Source organism: Jaculus jaculus, chromosome 10, assembly GCF_020740685.1.
Source record: "Jaculus jaculus isolate mJacJac1 chromosome 10, mJacJac1.mat.Y.cur, whole genome shotgun sequence".
Classification (NCBI taxonomy): domain Eukaryota; kingdom Metazoa; phylum Chordata; class Mammalia; order Rodentia; family Dipodidae; genus Jaculus; species Jaculus jaculus.
Genome location: NC_059111.1, coordinates 103,825,153 through 103,843,646, shown reverse-complemented (window position 1 = coordinate 103,843,646; position 18,494 = coordinate 103,825,153). Strand labels below are relative to the sequence as shown.

The 18,494-nt window shown below is 40.6% G+C and overlaps 1 pseudogene; it reads right to left on the bottom strand.

The window, feature by feature from the left end:
* Window positions 1-17,062: 17,062 nt before the first annotated feature.
* Window positions 17,063-17,529, bottom strand: LOC101611779 (annotated as a pseudogene).
* Between the last annotated feature and the right edge of the window lie 965 nt (window positions 17,530-18,494).

Below are 18,494 nucleotides of genomic sequence, written 5' to 3'. Positions count from 1 at the left end.
TGGGTGGTCCTGTTTTACCCTTGTGGGTTTCAATGTTCAAGGCTAAACCTTTGCTCCTGGAAAACTTCTTCTTACTTTGGACTGCCTGTGTCCCGAGACCTAGCTTGCTTGATGCACTGAGTAGCAGTTCATGTCAACTCCCGTGGGGTGATCAGGTGGTTCTGTCATTCTCCAGGCCTGGTCTGTTGGTAGGTGAGTCGGGGGAGGAGGCCTAGGAGTTTGGACACATGGTTGTGCAGGCTTTGTATCTTCTAGGCTCAGTAGTTTGGCTGCAGTTTCTCTCAGGATCTACTCTGGTGTCCTTGGCAGTGGGTAACTTTTTGACATGTTTCATGCAGCTTGTTCGTCATCCAATTTTCATTCATTCTGTCTTTGCTTCTGAATGTTTTGTTTTTCTCCATTGCTTATGGACCCACAGGAGGAGGAATAGGAACTCTCCCTCTTCACCACCATGTTTTCTTGGCGCTGTGGGCTACAGTCTGCTGTTTCCTTTATGTGTCTAATGCTCAGTATTTTAGAAACTTTTATCAGGTCTATTACATTGCTGTTTATTGCAACCCCCTTAACTTTTCACACCTCTTTCCTCTTCTTTCTGTTTCAAGTTACAAATTCAACATTTCCTTCCAGATTTGTGGGGATGTAAGAATGATGTTTGCCCCTACTCCACCCATTTTCTACATCTAGTTTCTATCTTTTCTTAAAATAATATTTTGGTTTTCTGTTTTTTTGAGGTAGGGTCTCACTCTCATCCTGGTTGACCTGGAATTTACTCTATAGTCTCAGGATGGCCTTGAAATCACAGTGATCCTCCTACCTCTGCCTCCCAAGTGCTGGAATTAAAGGCGTGTGCCACCATGCCTGGCTTAAAAACATACTTTTATTTATTTAGTTAACACACACACAGTGACACACACACACACACACACACACACACACACACACAGAGAGAGAGAGAGAGAGAGAGAAATGGACACACCAGGGCTTCTAGCCATTGCAAATGAACTCCAGGTACATGCGCCATCTTATGCACCTGACTTTACTTGGGTCCTGAGGAGTCGAGCATGAGTCCTTTGGCTTTACCAGAAAGCACCTTAACTGCCATCTCTCCAGCCATAGTTTCTATCTTTTATAGGGCAATTTTCAGTGTTTATTTGCATTATTCTGTTTATAACTTGTGTTTCAGTTCTTGCAATTCACTCAAAGCTTTAAATGCTGAACCAATACTCTTAAGTTTTAAAATTTTATTTATTTGAGAGACAGAGAAAGAGAGAGAGAGAGGGGGGGGGGAAGAGAGATAGCATGGAAGAAAATGGGCATGCCGCAGTCTCTAACAATTGCAAATGAACTCCATATGTGTGTGCCACTTTGTGCATCTAGCTTTATGTGAGCCTTGAGGAATCAAAATAAGGTCGTTAGGCTTTGCAAGCAAGCTCCTCTTTGTTTTATTTTGATTTTCCATGACAGTAATAAAAAGTTTAGAGAAACTGTTTTTTCAAAAATTCAATATAATTGGAGAATGTTTAGGTTCATTTATAAAGTGGTTAATTAAAGACTCAAGCATATGTAAAGAATGATTTATAAGTAGGAGTGAAGGGAAAATGAATGAATTACCATGGAAATATATTTCATCATATAAAGTTGGTAGGTCAGTCACTCTGTATACATAAGAATATTTGCAAAGTTTGTAAATAATAGCTTCTATTTTGATTGGTGAAAAAAAAATCTCAGTGCTTGAATGCACAGACTACTTAAATTGTGTTCGCACCAACAAAAGTTTTATTTGTCTTTATGCTTCACAGATTATTAATTTAATAAAAATGTAGTTTTTATGATTCTATTGGGTGAACTGTTAAAGTTCCATTGATATTATTGTTAAAAATATAATTTTTAATGTTTGTCTTTAAAAATTAATTTTAACAGTACACGCTAGAATCACAGTTACTTTATTTCCAACAGAAACTTTATTTTCACTTGTGAATTGAGCAAGTGCAATCTAGCCATTATTTGAATGAATGATTATAATTGTTTTTTGAGCTTTTTCTATTACAATGCTTTAATTAAGCTGACATGAAACTGACAGCATATTACCAGTAGTTTATTTCTTTACTCAGACTCAACACATTAGTAGTTTTTAAATTTCAGGTAATTATGGATACCTATAGGTTTTTCTTAGTATTATAGCTAGGTTCACAGTGCTGGCAGAAAACACACAATCAAGAGCAGCTTGTGGGAAAAAAGGTTTGTTTTGGCTCACAGACTTGAGGGGAAAACAATGACATGAGAAGAGCATGGATATCACCCACCTCCTGGGCAACATCAGATGGACAACAGCAACAGGAGAGTGTGCCAAACACTGGCAAGAGGAAGCTAGCTGTAACACCCATAACCCCCAATAATGCACTGCCTCCAGGAGGTTGTAATTCTCAAATTTCCAACAGCTAGGGATATGGCATTCAGAACACCTAAGTTTATGGAGGACACCTGCATCAAACCACCACAATTAGCATATGTTTGTTTTAATTTTTTTGTACACATATCCACAAACACAAATTGAAACTGCAAAACTGGAATTTTACTTTGCCATCCCTATTTCAATTCCTTTAATTTTTTTTTTTTTTTTTTTCGAGGTAGGGTCTCACTCTGGTCCAGGCTGACCTGGAATTAACTCTGTAGTCTCAGGGTGGCCTTGAACTCATGGCGATCCTCCTACCTCTGCCTCCCGAGTGCTAGGATTAAAGACATGCGCCACCACGCCCGGCTACAATTCCTTTAATTTTTGTCCTGATTGTTTGTGTTAGGGCATCTAATAACTATGTTGAATAGAAGTGTCAAGAGTGAGCATCTTTGTTGTAATCCTGATATTAGAGGAAAGCATTGTGCATTTTGTTGTTAAACATAATGATAGTCATGGGCTTGTTACATGTGTCCCTTGTCACTTTGTGGTACTTTTGCTGTAGTTAGCTTATTGAGATTTCATATCATATATGACATTGAATCCTGTAGAAGGTTTTTCTGCAAATGTTGAGACAATTATGTGATTTTTGTCTTTTTCTTGTTAATGCAGTCCATCACATTTATTGGTTTCCATATATAAAACCATTCTTTTCTCCCAGTGAAGGTCAGACTTGATTGTGGTCTATAGTCCTTTTGGTGGGCTGTTGGATTCTGTTGGTGGTTTTTGTTGAGGGTGTTTGCACTTGTTTTCACAGACATTTGGGTCTTTGTCTTGTAGTATCTTTGACTGGCTTTGCTATTAAGGTGATGCTGTCCTCAAAAATGAATTCAGAAATACTGTTTCAACTTCAATTTTTTAGAAAAGTTTGAGTGGTATTGTAATTGCTATTACTTTAAATATTTGGTAACATTCAACAGTGAATCCATTTGGCTCTGGAATTGTCTTTATTGGAAGGTTTCTGATTACTCATTCAGCCTCTTTATTATTTTTTTTCTTCAGAATTTTCCATTTCTTCATGATTCAGCCTTGATAGGCTGTATATGTCTATGAATTTATCCATTTCTTTTAGGTTTCCCGATGTGTTGGAGTATAATTTTTCATAGAAGTCTCACAATTATTTTCATTTCTCCAGCACCCTTATAATATCTTCACTTTAATTTCTGATTCTACTTGTCTTTCATCTTTTTTAGCTTAAACTATTCTGCCCAAATGATGTCATCGTTTCCTGAGGTGTAGGAATGGAATCCATCTTCTGCACACACACACACACAAACACACATGCGTGCACACACACATACATGCATGCACACATGCACGCACTCACACACACACACATGCACGGATGCATCATGCTCACTAAGTAAATTTCACCTTTGAAGCTGAAACTGACGTTGGTGATATCATTAGGATATCATGATAAATGGTAAAAGGCAGCAGATGCCATGCCAGCTCTAAAGTTCATCAATTTCCTTCAGATATGAAAATTTAGTACTTAATTTCACTACCATATACTTTGATTTCCTGAGCCCTTTATACTAATAGTCTTATTGCCAAAACTCAAGTAATGAGATAAGCCATAGCCCATGCCTGTAATCTAAGCCCTCAGGAAGCTGATGCAGGAGGATTGAGGGTTTAAGGCTAGCCTGGGCTACATACAGAGACTATGTTTCACAGGAAGGAGTGGGGTACCAGCAGTCTTAAGTTCACACCATGCAACAAACATGCCCAGAGAGCCATCACAGGGACACTTGGTCCTCTCCTCCTGTGCTCTGTGATGGGGCTGCCCAGGCTTTCTTTCCTCCGTACTCTCCATGTACGCCAGGACCTTAGCTTCTCAGCTTTCCTAATTTCCCACTGCATTCTCAGGCTGCAGTAGGAGCCTGGCACAGCTGGGGTGCAGTGCTGGCAAGGGCAGCAGCCTTGTTTACTCCCCAGAAGGAGTGACCTGTCCTGAGGCCTTCAGACATGAGTGCACTTTGCTTTTGAAGATGACTAGCTTTCACAAAAGAAGCATGAGTCTTGCTGATTTCGAAAACTATAGGTAAAAAAAAAAAAAAAAAACAGCAGGATTTCTTTCTATCAGGCTTTTTATATACTACTAAGGAAGACCCTGGAGCCAAAACAAATGTGCTGATCCCATTCTGACATATTTTAATGCAATAGGCTGAAAATTAAAAATGCAGGGCAAAGATGCACAAGAGGGCGCATGCATCTGGAGTTCGTTTGCAGAGGCTGGAAGCCCTGGCGTGCCCATTCTCTCCCTCTCTATCTGTCTTTCTCTCTGTGTCTGTCGCTCTCAAATAAATAAATAAATAAAAATGAACAAAAAATATTTTAAAAAATGCAGGGCAAATACTAAATCCAAATAGGGTACTGGAGCAAAAGTAATAACCTGATGTGCTTGTGAGAACCCCTTCTTTCACCCTAGATACATTCTTTTATTCTTTTGAGGTAGGGTTTCACTTTAGCATAGGCTGACCTGGAATTCACTATGTAGTCTCAAGATGGCCTCAAACTCACCGCAATCCTCCTACCTCTGCCTCCTGAGTGCTGGGATTAAAGGCGTGCACCACCACGCCTGGCTCTATATACATTTTTTAAGACTACCTTTGAGTTTACAGTATTTAAAATAAGCTTATTTATGAGGAGAGAGAGAGAGAGAGGGAGAGAGAGGAGTACACTAGGGTATCTTGCTGCTGTAAACAAATTACAGATGCATATACTACTTTATACATCTGGCTTTACATGGGTATTGGGGAATTGAACCCAGGGCTAGCAGGCTTTGCAAGAAAGTGCTTTTAACAGCTGAGCCATCTCTCCAGCCCTCAGCATCTTTTTTTTTTTTTTTTTTTTTTTAAGATTAGGTTCATTTCACAGTCATTTCTTTTGAGTGAATATGCTATGATTTTCCTCTGTCCTATTTCTAGTCAGTTACTCTTTTCTGTTTATTTCCTGTTACTTCATTTCTGCCTCTAGAATTTTCTAATCTGTTTTCACATTGTTCTATTAGATTAATATTGGATTGCCACTAGGTTTCTATCTTTGCCTTGCAATTTGGGTGTGAAGTTTTATTTAAAGTGGGACTCTCTTCTCTCTCTGCCTCTCTGTCTCCTTACCCTTTCTGTGTAGCAGTTTAACAGTACTCAGGTAATTGGCTTCCCAAAGCAGAGCTGTATTCTTGCCTCATGCTGATATTGCTGATATTTTCTCTTTCTCCTCTTTCTTTATGCAGGAGGAGCTGGCATCACACTGTATTCCTTCAGGAACAAACATTCTTGGATATGCTAGACCCTTGATATTCATGTACTATGAGTGACAGACTTAAGATCAACATCTAAATGGAAATACTTTATAGTTTTTTTTAATTTTGGGAACACTGGCAAGGATAAATATTGACATAACAGATAAAAGGTATATTATACAAAAAGTTACCTCAGGGTACGAGTGAACCTTAGTTCTGAGAGGAACACTTGGAACATGCTATAAAACAAAGGCTTGAGAATTATACAACTGAGAGGCATGAGAGCTTGGGTACATGTATGCCGATTTCTGTCAGTCATAGGTTGATGAGTGTTCCTTGGGTCTCTAGATTTTATTAAGTTGCCCCCATGGGTGCATGATCAAGGAACCTATTCATCTCACCATTCATAGTATCAAGAGGGAACTACTACCTATAGAATATGCTAGAAAATTCTCATAATCAGCTGAGAAGATTACTTGGGAACCATGGGCTTCAAGGGTGATGGTCATGTGCTTGAGATATGAGGCATATATTTTGGAAGAATGGCTACTAAGTGATGCTATATCTTTGATAGTGAGGATATATTGGTCAAATAAACAAGGGATGGAAACGGCTTTTCTTGCTGTCATTTCCAGTTGTGCATGTGTTAGGTTTGTAGGGCGTATGCGTCTGCAATTTGACTACGTACCGTCAGGCTGGTCTCCAACAACTCTGCCTGTTTGTCAACTCCTGTCAAAAGTGCTCAGTGGTTCTTAGATCCTTTTATGTCTCACTCATTCTCACACATGTTCTGAATTTCCCTTAGTATGATGAAAGACAGGGCATGAAAATGATTGAATCAAGCGCATCTGCAGTTCTGAGTCTTTTTCCTATTAAAAGGAGCATGGCATAGTCATTTTACTACCAGAGGCATTCAGATAGCTGGGCGGGGTAGCAGGATGGAGCTAAACTGAGATGTTGGAAAAACTTGGACTATTTCTGTAGTTCTGCCTTTAATGTTTTTGTGTTGGTCTATGAACAATCTTGTCTCTGGGTGTTTTCTCATCTGTGTCATTTGGTGAGAGTCACGGCTATCTTTGCTTTCTCCTCTGTAACTAGGTAGGAGATATTCATTGTACCATTTTTACGAATATTTCTTGGAAGACCACTGTTTAAGAACCACTCAGATGTCTGTGCTGATACAAAAGTAAGTTTTGAAGAAAAGACACAGATACTTCATTTTGAAGTTGAAGGAATTTTATTTCACCCAGTGACAGAGACACTACTAATTCAAAAAGGGTAATTTTAAGACTCCAGCAAGATCTTCCAGTTCAGTATGTTATGGTGACCACAGTGGTGGTTAACACTGTATAACCATATATTCCCGTATGCCTCTCGTTTTCATTAGGACATACATCATCGACTGTTAGAATATCAGTCTCAGCCACTATGACAGCATTCTCTGAGACAAGAAACAAAAATGGATGAGACTGTGAGTTTCCACATGGCTTCATCTCTGGTCTTCTGACGTGAGTTCCCTTCTTATCCTCCCTCCTTTTAAGGTTGTGCTCAACCGCCGCTTCTTGCTTCTTATATGTAAGTCGCAGCCCTTGATAGCAACCTTTGTTCACTCAGTTTAGGCCTCCTCACTGTACTTCTTCTCTACCTTGTGTGTCATTCATACTTAAACACCTTCCTCCTTTCCTTCCTGACATACCGAGTTTCAGCTTCTCACTGTGACCTATCTTTATATTTCCTCCTATCTGCCAGTTATAATTAGGCAGGCGTTGTTCTCACTTACCAGAAGCCTCAATTTCCCAGAGGAAGTTTTCTATGGCACACACGCAGGCAGTGTAATTCGTATGAGGAGAAAGGTACTTGATGTGTGGGTTGTTCATAGTACTAAATTCAGCCTGAAGAGACAAAGAGGAAGACGGGCTTAGAGTGTAGATCTGTTTTGGGAATCCTATGGAGACAAAGATTATGCTCTCCAATGTGAAGCTCCCATTAATCTCTGGCTATAAGAGGACCTATATCCATCAAAATCTCCCTAAATTAATAATACTTATCCAGTTTGACTTCCCTCTCTACTGGAGAATCTCTTTTTCTTTTTCAAGAAGGTAGTGAGACCTGAGGAGATAAACCACCCTCACATTTCAGCCAAAGCTGAGGCAAAACCACAGAGGAACTGGGGAGATGAGCAAGAGCGCTGCTTCCATGGTGAGCCTGACAGTCAGAGCCAGGGTGAAGGAGACAGATGCTGAGGACACTCAATACTTACTAAAGCAGAGATCCAGAGGCCTCTAAGAGCTCATCACTGAAGTATACTTAAAACTCACCCAACAAGGCTCAGGGAATTTTGCATAAGAGGTGGGCAGAAAGATTATAAGAGCCCCAGATTGGAACTTCATGTCCAGAGGCATTGCCTCCCCCCAGTGACCAACTGTTTCTCCCACAATGCACAACCCAGAACCCCATGAGGAATAGCAACAATCCCACTGCGGAGGGCCATTAGCAGAACAGGGGCAGAGAAGAGGGAGAAGATGGTACCAACATATGATGTATTCATGCAAAGTGTGTTCTTAATAATAATGAAAAAGAATGTAGATCTGTCTGAGGTAGCCAGGACTTAGCATTAAGCAAAACCAGTCATCCCCAGGGCACTATGGAAAGGGAATGTCCAGAGACTTTCTCTCAGCTAGCATGCCATATTCCTTTAGTCAGTTTTTCTTTTCAGTTGTAATCTTCATATTAAAAACAAAGCTAAATGAACCCATTTTTTTTTTGGTAAGGTGAATGACAAGTTTAAAAGTTTACTTTGGAGAAATCTCAAGCTATCACATGTGTTTTTGTGTCATGGAGTGAGGCAATTGCAGCTGCCCACATGTAGCTGTCACCTCACTCAGCCTCTGCTTTGTGAAAGGGAGTCCTCACTTCTCTATTTTGGGTGTGGAAGTCCAAGGGAGCACCATGGCTGGGCTATGTTTAGGGCCTCAGTTGGCTATCATCAAGGGCAGGATGAGGCTCTCCAGGTCAGACTCAATAGGAAATGGTGTTAACTTCTCGTGGGCCTTGAAGGCAATGGGGATTGGACATATCAGGATGTCCATTTGGTCTGGTGAATTGATGCAAAAACAACCCCTTAAGCAAATGCAGAGTTTATCATACTGACCTTTGGCTTTCTAGGTTTGTGACATGGTACTTTACTCCTTGTCTCATAATTCTCTTGAGTTTTTTTTTTTATTTTGTGGTGGGTGGTTATTTCTGCAACTCTTCCTTCTGTTTGCACTTCTCTAAAAAGCACAATGGACTCTGGAGAAACTGGACATTGGTATTGAGGAGAGTGAAGCAGCTGGGTGTGGGGTCTGGGCAAGGGCAGAGGCAGGCGTGGAGTGTGGCAGGGAATGTGAATGTCCCACTTCTGAGACTTATCAATTACTGCATATCTGAACCTCACTGACTCCTGAAACTGCCTTTTCAAGTATGTCTCTTGGCTATACCTTATTATTTTTTGGGCTGGAGGCAGGGTGAAGGTGAAAGAGGGAGCAAAGTTCCAGTAGAGCTCCTTGAACATTGCCACTCTATCTTATTTATCCTTGTTCATGCCTGCTTATATTGATTTTCTTTCTTTCCATTTTTTTCTTCCTTCTAAATCTCTTCTCCTTACCCATATTGTGTTACAAAGTCTAGTTACTTTACTAAAAGCCTCTATTTTTTTCAACAACATGGTTAAAACAATGTCAGAATGGAATTCATGATAGATACTGTAGACAGTCCCATGTTGCCGGGATGAGTATCCAGCCAAACACAACTTCACGGAAGGAAGGCATTTCTATTAAGGTTATAGATCCAGGGGAAGTTCCACCCATGGCAGAAGAAGCTGGTTCCACATTCATATATCTCAGGAGAGAGAGAGAGAGCCCACAACCAGCCAGCAAACACCAAAAGGCAGTAATCACAAACTTCCAGAGCTCAGACTGCCCGCTACACCTTTGTGCTGGATCCCATAATGCACCCCAGTGACCCCTGCTCCAGCCAGGTGGCTGGAGACCCAAGTTACAAGCTTAATACGACACCTGACTCTATGTGGACATTCATTCATTCACATTTAAACAACCATAACAGATTTCTAAGAGGGTTGCTCTGATTCAAAATTAATGTATTCTAAATCACTTGTAGGTAAAACATTTAATATAAAATCAGTGCTGATTTTTCATCATTCTTCACTATAATTTTTCTGTGCTCATTTTGTAGCAGCCTTAAGTCATAACTCTTTATTTACAAGCACACATTTTCCATTCATGTTTGAGGCTGTGAGTATTAACACAAAATTATTTTTCTTTGTTAAAGGATATGTCATTAGTTTCAGTGAAATTACATTTTCCCTGTGATCACAAGAGTCAGAAACCCAAAGTCACATGAAAATCCAAGATCGAGATAGGCCAGTAGGGAGGGGCAAAGGGAGTGAAAAACTGGGGACAAAGTAAAAGGTGGGGACACAAAGGGGTTAACACTTGCACTTTCCATCTTATAGAAAAGAAAATGGAGACCAGATTAAAATGTTTTAGTCTTGGACAGCCAGTCTCTCAAATCTCCATGGTGATGTTCAGAGCAAGAAATTATTTGGTTTCACAATCTACCTCAATCCAGGGTGTTCTTCCCATTCCGTTTTAATGGTGGAATTACCTCAGAATCCTCAACAGTTGCTTTTCACAAGACAGTAGAACTAGGATAAGTGTATTGTGTCCTAAGACACTGATGAATCCATCACACTGATTAACCAAGGTTTAGCAAGGAGATCAATTAGCACTCTACTCTGTTCTTCAATTCACTGTGCTTCATATTAAAAATGGGGAACAAAAAGTTCTACTTAGACGACTAACAGGTTGATTCCCAACCTGCACTCAGTTTGCATCATCCCACAACATCACCTGTACTTTCAGGCTCTCTTCCTTTTGAAATGCCCAAGCTTGGAAGATGTATTTCCTCTGTTAGATTATTTTTCCACATTTTTTTTCCTGCTGCATATCTATGTCGCTGTGAGAATTATTGAGTTCTTTCTGGAATTAAGTTCTTTGGTCTTGTCAGTCAATACAGTCAGTCCCCTTTCAATATCCCTTCATTCTGTAAGAATTGAAACCTGATTTTTGCTTCCTCTCTTTATTGGAGATTGTCACAGACTTGGAGACCAGTTTCATCACATCATGGGTCTTGTATATAGGAACATGTCCAGGACATGATGAGACTCAAGATAATTTTTCTGCCTTTCTTTGCTTAAAGAAACATTCTTAGGTGATGGTTAGCATAGCACTGTGTACTAATATTGACCAAGCAAGGTCTTGGTTCATTTTATGCAATATAACAAGCTGTATTAACTTATTAACTTTTTTAGTCAGGCATCACTGTGTCAGCCAGGCTAGTCTCTCCCATTTGTGATCATCCTGTCTCTAGCACTCATTTGGAAATTAGAGCTATGTGCTAACATTCTCAGCAAATATCTTATTCAACTCTTTTACCAAGCTCACCACTCTGTCCTTATTTCCCATCTAGGAAAAAATATGATAAAAAATGATGAGGGTAGAGAAAGTCAATTAAAACAAAATTCTAGTTTCCACTTGGCAGTCACTTTAGGCAGGACATGGATTTGAACATTTCCACAATGGTTCTAAACTGAGAAAGAGTAAGACCAAGAGCTATAGCTAGTGAAAATGCCCAGAATGTATTCCCATTAAGAAAGAAATCTCTCAAAGAAAGATAAGGGTTTCTGGATTAAGTGGAGCATACCCCCGCCTAGAGGATTTTCTGTGATGAGGAGAAAGGTTGTCCTACCTGTAGCCCTCAGCTAGGCAGGTCCCCAGGCACAAACAGAGGACCAGGAGCAAAGTGGCAGGGCTGCACTTGCCAAGAAGTTGGAGAGCTGGCATGCTGTAGGTGTTGGTATCCAGGAACACTGGGCACCTGGGAAACCAAACCAGTTTTTATCTTCAGTACAAGGTCAGTAAGGCAGGTGGAGAGGTCCTTACAGCCAAAAATCGTGATTTCACTGACCACTTCACTTGTTTGTTTTTATTTGATAAGGTCAACATTCAAGCTGAATTTTTAAATTGGTGTGCAATAAGGAAGGATTAAGTTTTCTAGGGTTAGAATATTTCTGTAGCATTTGGATAGACTTGCTTACACTTCTGCAGACATGATCCCTTTTGCTTCAAGTCCTGATTCACAACCTGCTCTTTCTGTCTGTGTCCCCTGGATATTCTAACTTCTCACCATTCCCTTAACATATAAAAAAAAAAATCTTTCAAACTTGCTATTGATGAATATGTGGCTCAGCGCTACTATTATCGCTCAGCTCCTCTGATGTGAATCCTTAGGAATGTGTAGTCTTGCGTAGGAGATGGCTGCCTTCTTGTGGATTTAATGAACACTCAGGGTACTTCAATAGGAAGAACTCATATGAGGATGGGGAGAACAGATATATTTAATATTTTATGATACCACTAGAGAGCAAGAACCTGAGTTAGTTAGGTTTAGTTACCTGCTTGTGTGTTCATGGCCCCAGAAAAGCTAAATGTATGTTAGATATGCAGAAGCTGTAATCCTGAAGCTTCCAGGTTAGGTCCGGTCCTTCCAGCTGTGTGCTTCTCTAGCTGCAGGTATTCCTCTTCTTGCTTTCTTCAGGGAAATTTGGTGTGCAGATAGCTCACACTACTTCTTTTTTAATATTAGTAATTTGTAATTGGGACTTTAATATACAAACATACCCCAAATTGGTGGCATTCCCATCTGGTTACCCCCTTTGGTCCCCTTTTTCCTGCCCCTACCCCACCGAGTGATCTTCTCTCCTCAGTGGGGGTAATTGCTGTGAGGTCACGAGTGCATCAGTTGGTTCGTGTGGGGAGGACAATGCCTCACAGCATACCTTCCCACCCTCTGGCTCTTACATGCTTTCCAGTCCCTCGTCTGCAGCCGTCCCTGAGCGTTGGAGGGTGTGCTACAGGTGCCCTTTAGTGTTAAGCTCTTGGAAACCATATATTTCCTGTTTAGATGCGTCTTGACCCTCCTTGGTGTTTAGCGCCCACTGTGGAGATTGTTCTCTGGTTGGCAGTGAGAGTAGCATTGTTGTAGACAGGTTCGCATTGCTCGCAGAAAACACTCAAACAAGATCAGCTTGTAGGAAAAAAGGTTTATTTTGGCTTTCGGATGTGAGGGGGAGCAGGAGGAAGCTATGGCATGAGCATAGGATGGACATCACCTCCTGCAACGTCAGATGGGCAAGAGCAACAAGAGAGGAGCAACACGGGAGTGTGCCAAACACTGGCAAGAGGAAGCTGATTATAACACCCATAAGCCACCCCTCCCAAATACACTGCCTCCAGGAGGCTTTAATTTCTAAATTGCCATCAGCTGGGGACCTAGCTTTTAGAACACCTAAATTTATGGGGAACACTTGAGTCAAACCACCACAAGCACTCAGATTCAGTTTGCCACTTCCTCTGTAATGTTTCCTGGGATCTGACAACATCACCTCTTTAAAGGCCCTTGGGATTATGTCTTGTCATCTGCAAGCAATGTGGGCTGAAGAAACTCTTGAAGAGTAATGGCGATCAGAGAGCCCACGGTACTGTCTATGTAACTAGCAATCCTATTTCAGAATAGGGGATGAAGTCTAGAAGTGGATGTGTTGGGATAGCTGAAAATCTCACATTCTCCTGTAGCATTCTGGAAAGTTAGGGTGCTGGAGTCAAACCAGATCTTGAGGTGCCTTAGGGTGAGAATAAGCAAAGGAAGGGCTGCTTCCATTACTCGAATACTTCCCTCGACCATCAGCATTGGGAGAGATTGTCCTCCAACGGTAGGCACTGTGCATCAAGTCTTCTCTCATGTCTCCTTTTAGAAAATATACATTATTTATTTATTTATTTGAGAAAGAGAAAGAGGAAGAGAGAGAGAGAGAGAGAGAGAGAGAGAGAGAGAAAATGGGTGCACCAGGGCCTCCAGCAACTGCATCAGAACTCCAGACACATGTGCCCCCTGTGCATCTGGCTTATGTGGATCCTGGGGAATCGAACTGGACCTCTTTGACTTTGCAGGCAAATGCCTTAACCACAAAGCTATCTCTCCAACCCCCTCTTAAGTCTCTTACTCTGCCATTTATCCCTATTTTTTTTTCTAAATGATTTAAACTTCCTTTTTTCTCTTATCTTTCTCTACTTCTGTTCATCTATCACTTTTTGAAAAAAATGCTAGTTTTGAAAAATAAAAATTAAATAAAAATATGCCTTGTAACTTAAAGAGTCATTGTTGTTTCAGTTTAGTTCAGTTCACCTATTTTTTTTTTTTTTTCTGCCTAAGGCCTGCTTTTATTAGATTCTGGTGTTTACCTAAGTCAGAATATACTTACAGAATACGTACTATGTCCCTGATATTTTTTACACTAGAGCTATCATACAATGTCCATTGGTTAATTTAACCTTATAACCAAGGGAATTTCAATATAGCACATAAGTGCCCTCTGATATTTTTAAAAGTTGTGCCCAGTTAGTTGTTTATGTGAACCATCATTTATGAAAGCAGTTTTTGTTTCTTGGTAAACACTATCACTCTCTCTTGAAACTGTTATGATCGTAATGATGTGGTAATGAAAACCCTTTTTCAGAGATAATATTGCATGGTTACAGGTTCATCAGTAGGGTAAATTCCCCGAAGTGTAGTCACTGGATCAAAGAGAAATACATTTGTGAATGTTACTGGTTTTGTGAAAGGGCGATTTGTAGTGTCACACGACGTTTGCACATCAGTGATGAATGCTTGAAGGGGCCTGAGCCTCACCAGCAGAGAGTGACCTATTTTTAGGCATTTTGCCAATTAGATAAGTGATAAATGCTGCAGTGCACTTCAAATATTGATTGTTCTCATTAGCAAAATCCAAGTACATTCTCATATGCCTGGGTGACTATTTTTTTTTCCAATTTCAGATAGATTTTTGGCTATACTCTCTTAAGTTGGTTTTGGTAAGTTCTTGAAAGTTTATAAAGGGAGAAAACTATTTCCTTTTTTTCCAAGTATCACAATGTTTATTGATAGATACAAGTATATAAAATCAGGGCATGAACATGACTTGATAAATTAAGTAGACTTAATTTCAATACTATAATAAGAGGGACCAATTCAAATTCTCACCGATTGTTTCACACCCCCAAAAACCACTTCAAGGGCATTAATGATCTCTCAAAACTGATCAGTTTTGTGCAAGTAAACCATGTTTCTTTTGAAAAGACTTGTGCACTTTCCCAGGCTCAAGGATATTAAAATCTAGCACATAAAGCCCATTACTAGAGGCAGAAATACAGGCAATATACTATCACAGCAACAACCATCAATTAGAGTTAAGAATTTTTCTGTAACAACCAAATGGATAATCAAATATTGCAACAACTCAAGTATTACTGAGCAAAGTGCATTTCTACAGTATTCAGTGTTGCTATTCAGTTTCTAACTTAGAGAAAACTATTTTCAATCATGAAGATTGTGTGGTAAGTAGGGTGTAACAATGAATACTGTGTGAGTCACTGACATTGATTGTGTAAGAAAACCTACCAGGGATCCAAGGTGGCGGAAGGCACTCAGCCGTGAGTTATCCTGGAATATCAGGGGAAAACTTAAAAAAAAAACAAAAAACAAAACATTAAAAAAAAGGAGAAAATTAATTGACCCGCTAGTCAGCTGTGATGAAAAGGACATTCAGGGCAGCACTGGTACCACAGGAGAAGTAGGGAGCAGCCCTTTCTCCTGGGCACTGGGTGCTGGGCCTTGGAAACCAACAGGACATAAGTGAGACACCATTCAAAAACCTTCTCAGCTGCTCTGCCAGCTCAGCAGTCCAGGACCCTGCAGGAGAGAGCCTCGTGCTCAGGGAACAAAGACCGCGTGACATGGGTTTGCCTGCTAAAACGCGGCAAACTGAGTGCGCTGAGACTGCAGAAAGAAGCCTTGAATCAGATCGCTTATCAAAACACGATGCATTCCCATCCCAGGAACTCAGTGTTCTTTCTCCAGTGCTCCGCGACAGGACTTCTCAGCTTCACTTTCTTACACGTTTTTTTTAAAGTAGATTACAATGTCACAGTTCCCACGGCTCCCACAAACTCATGGCTTGCCAGCTTGGTGGCACTCTCAGCTTTCACCAGGAGCCCTGGGCAGACGGTGATCACAGCAGCTGAGGGCACAGTGCTGTTTACTTCTCCACGGCCACATGTGGCTGAAAAGATTCAGCCATCCAGAGCATTCAGATAGTCATATGCTTTGCTTTTGCAGTGAGATCTTCGAATACTCTCCTTCAGAAAAGAAGTGAGTCCTGATATTACTGCAAAGCACAAGGAGAGCCACCTGGATACTCATTTTTTTATTAATTAGCTTTGTACTCAGTGAATACAGTCAAGTTGGTACCATTGTTAGCCTCCTCCACATCCTACCCCCTCCCCCCACCCCTCCTGTTGAAGTATATGGGTCATGCATTGTGGAGTTAGCCCCCAGTTATGGGTAGGAGGAAATGTCTCTGCACATCATGACCCAACGTGTGGCTCTGACATTCTTTCCGCCCCCTCTTCCGCAAAATTTCCCTGAGCCATGTTGGGTTAGTATTGGGTTTGCTTCAGTATATTCAATGTATTTTCATATTTTCCCCCAGATGTCATTTATAGACCTTATTTTAATAATAACATTCTAGATGTACACGTTACATTTAGTTAGTTCTGTTTTAGTTTATTTTACTCGGAAATGCTTCTTTGTTCATTTTTGTCTTTATGACACCCAACATTTGCTGTGGCAGTTATTTTCAGAAGGCCACTCATCCTGGATTATCTGATTGTTTCCTCATGGTGACATTTAGCTAACCTTCCATCCTCAGTATGTCTTGCAAACAAGACAGTACATTTATTTACTTTACTCTAAGTTTTTATTGACAACTTCCACACATCATACACATAGACAAGATACCACAGTAATGCTTCCCACCCAGTACTCCCCTCTTCTCTTCCTCTAGGATCTCCCCTCTGTGCTTCTTCCCAACTAGTCTTTCTTCTATATTGAAGACACTAACTCTAATTTAAGTCAAACATCTGGGCAAGAAAACACCATAGCAAATACAGCTGACTTTGTATTGCAATATATTAGGGAGGACATCAGTTCTTTATTTCTTTTGTATTTTGCTGAAGTGCAAAATAAAAATGAAGCTTTAACTTTTAATATATTCTATTTTTTTTCTTTTAAATATTAACTATTTAAAAGGCAGGGTAAAACTATCAGCAGATAGCTTTTTTTTTTTTTTTGCATTCTAAGAATCATTTTAAGAGCTATCAAAGTTATGAGATATATTGGGATTTTTCAACTTATCTTTCCAGTTTGGCTTCTAGAACTTCACCCCATGTATCTGTGTCCATTAGGCACATGAATTTTTCTGGTGGGCTAACAACAGAACATATGTTACTGCATCTGCCATTCAGCCATTCATATTTCACTTTACTCCTCAGATAGTTTCTCAGAAGTATTGCCGTCCAGGAGTATCCACTGTCTACAACCATGGATTTCTCCTCAGCACACAGCTGTCACAGGCAGGCAGTGAGGTCTCCACAAGCAGTCCTTGTTTCTCATTGCATGATTCCAGTTCCTGCAGGTCACCGAAGCTCGGCACAAATTCCAAATGTCTTAGCTGGCTGAAAATCTTAAGTGACTTCTAGAGGCAGCAGTTCAACGAAGTTATTTTGCCGTTCATTGTCTTTTCCTTTCCAGCATTGGCAGAATTCAAGTCTATGCCATAAACTGTCAAATTATTGTTTCTCTTGGAATTTCTTTTCATGGTTTGATGTTTTCGCCACTGATCCTCATCCGTAACCTACAGAGCAAAGTGTGAACATATTCGGCTTCTTTAGAACAAACTGTTAATCCCACCGCAAGTCAGATAGCTGGGAGTGTGACTTAAAGAGCTTTACATTTCTTAAAAAAATATTTTATTTATTTATTTATTGGGAGAGAGAGAGAGAGAGAGGAAGGGAGAAGCAGATAGACAGAATGGGCGTGCCAAGGCTCCGGCCACTGCAAACAAACTCCAGACACATGCACCACCTTGGGCGTCTGGCTTACATGGGTTCTGAGGAATTGAACCTGGGTCCTTAGGCTACTCAGGCAAGTGCCTTAACCACTAAGCAATCTCTCCAGCCCAAGAACTTTACATTTCTTAACTTCAGTCTCTCACTCTGTAAAATGGGCAGTAGTGCTGCTTCTCTCTCCCGAGTTCTTGTGAAGACTGACAGGGATGGTGTAAAAAACATGCGACCTCATATGTGGGAGGTGCTGAATATGGTACTCTCTTTCTTCAGTGTTTTAATTAAATGAGGTCATTTTCTACATCCCCCCTGCCCCAGCAACTGTTATTCCTAGGAGGTCTCCAATCCAAGTACTGGCAGCCTAGGTTCAACTGCCCAGTCATCCACATGAAGCCAGGTGGGCATTCACTTTATTTGCAGCAGTGAAAGACCCTGGTGTACACCCAAATCCAAGCATAAGCAAGGTGGGCTGGCTCTGCCATCTTCCTCCAAGTCTACAAACCAATCTGGTCTTCCTCTTACATACTTGAGTCTGAGGAATTTGAAAAGAATCTACAAAAATGAGTCGGAAGAGATGGCTCAGCAGTAATGCATTTGCCTGCAACCCAGGTTTGATTCCCTAGTACCCATGTAAAGCCAGATGCACAAAGTAGTTCATGCATCTGGGGTCCTTTTGCAGCCGCTAGAGGTCCTGGTAGCCCATTGTTTCTCTTCCTGC